General features: G+C 35.0%; 1 long non-coding RNA gene across 1 annotated transcript; it reads left to right on the top strand.

Moving 5' to 3' along the window:
- The first annotated feature begins 264 nt into the window (after positions 1–264).
- LOC113361463 lies at positions 265–2,233 on the top strand. The gene is made up of 6 exons (XR_003365130.1): positions 265–467; positions 1,247–1,381; positions 1,542–1,653; positions 1,763–1,828; positions 1,907–2,026; positions 2,114–2,233. It is a non-coding gene; the product is annotated as an uncharacterized LOC113361463 (long non-coding RNA).

Below are 2,233 nucleotides of genomic sequence, written 5' to 3' on the forward strand. Positions count from 1 at the left end.
ACGCGTGCTGCTCACACGCTTGGTCACACTAGACTCGGGTAACATGTGTATTTGCGCGTGTGCCATTCAACCATGTGCCATTTTTTTCCACCCAACATGAATTACACTAGAGGATAATTTCACCCTTAAAGATATGATTTTATCCCCCTCTCATCGAGTAGTGAACTACATTTCTCGTCTCCCTTCCTCTTTCTTTTTTTCTCCCCCTTCTCATCGAGTAAATCCATTTCTCTTCTCTTCCCCATGAATACATATTAACCACATCTGATTTTAGTTATTCTCAACTGAAGATCTCAGTTCTTTAATCATCATCGTCGTCATCATCATCAGTTTAGGGTTTCGATTTCAGTTTTATCATCACCAGTTTTAGGGTTTTCTCTAATCTGTTATCAAATCATCTAATCTTTGAAGAATTGATCTTCAATCGTCTGTTAAGCGAGTTTAGGTTTTCGATTTCACAGATCTCTGTAAGTATTTATCATTTGTAGGATTTCGGTTTGTAAATTATATTTTAGGGTTTCAGTATTTCAATCGATTTTAGGGTTTCTTGCTACTCGTTGATTTGGTATTGAAATTCTTAGGGTTGGGTTTGATTTTCTACAGACGAAGCCATATTTAATTAGGGTTTGATTTGAATCGTCGTAAACAGACTAGAAACCTTCTCAATATGATGTACATAGTTATTATTTATGAATCTGTTATTATTTATGAATCTGAACTGAGAGCATATTAGATTTCTGATTCTGATTTACGATTTCAGTTGTGGTATATATTGTTCATTGCAAAAATAAGGTTTATTGTTAAGTTTATGTCTCTTTAATAATTATACATGACAGGTAGGGTTTAGTCTAATGGAAATAAGTTTAAAAGTTTTCATGTAACTCATCTTTAAGAGTATGAATCAAGTATCCCAACTGTGTAGGAGGCCCTAGTTTGATATAATGTTGTTGGCACCCTTTTGCCTCAATTACTCTGTGTTGACTATACTTGACTGGATCAGGGTGAGTCTAATAGGCAGGCACACTAATAACCAATCTCAATTAGAGTCTGACTATAATTAGCTCTAGCTTATCATTCTTTCTATAGTTTCATTACTTTCAACGGCGTCTTTGTTTTGAATGAAACATTTATTATGCTTTAACTGTAGATTTACAAGGTAAATGAGGAAATTTCATACGTAAATGGATAAATTGCGTCTAAATATTTCATTGATGTTAACACCTTAGAGATTTTTGGTTGATTTCAGAGGTGTGGTTTGGTCGGACGATCTATCCAAGTTGAAGATATATGTATCTCAAGGGTGTTACCTCCTACCCAATGACTTCAATAAATTTATAGTGCACAATGTCAAGGAGCTCAAATTGTTGATGATGCACAACAGGTAAAACCACTTTCCATTTCATCTCCCTTGTAGTAAGATTTACCATGTAAAGATGAGTTTTCACTTTCCTCCGGCCTTTCTCTGTGCTTAGGTTTCTCTTTTTCTTCTCTATGGTATTGGTATTGATTTTTACTTGTCACCTTTATCTTACCTGATTCAGGACTTTTTGTGCTGAGATTGCACACAACTTTTTTATAATAAAGAGGAAGGATATTGTTGAGCGCGCATATCAGTCGTAACTTGTATGTCTGTGTTTCCAACAAGACATCTAGGTAACGCAACCAGGAAGACAAGTATTCTGATCTTACTTTATTATCCAAAAATTCGTATTTGTTACAAGTATAACTTGGATTTGTGATCTGAAATTTGTTCTTGGTGCAGGTTGATCTTGCATCAAATATCTTGGTAGACTTGCCTGACACAGTTGGGAGTTTACGGTATCTTAAGGTACTCCAATCTTCTTTTTTCCTACCATTGTCAATTATCTGAATCATATCATCATTTACTTATTCGCATGTTTTGTAGGCTCTGCATCTGAGTAATAATGGCCTCAAATCCCTTCCTTCGACGCTATTCAAAATGTGCACCCATCTCTCGACTCTTGATCTTCATAATACAGAAATCACAATTGATATTCTCAGTCAGGTATTGATTTTTGATTCTTTTTTTTTATCTAAAACTTGTGCAAGAGGTGATAGTCTTATGTATCCAAGTATTATGTCATACAAGCAGTTTGAAGGGTGGGAAAGTTTTGATGAGCGTCGTAGATTAAAGCATCAAAAGCAACTGTATTTCTGAGTTGGAAGTTCTGGTGTGTTTGATGAAGGTGCTGATAAATATTAAAAAGGTACT

The sequence above is a fragment of the Papaver somniferum genome, chromosome 3 (assembly GCF_003573695.1).
Source record: "Papaver somniferum cultivar HN1 chromosome 3, ASM357369v1, whole genome shotgun sequence".
In the NCBI taxonomy this organism is placed as follows: domain Eukaryota; kingdom Viridiplantae; phylum Streptophyta; class Magnoliopsida; order Ranunculales; family Papaveraceae; genus Papaver; species Papaver somniferum.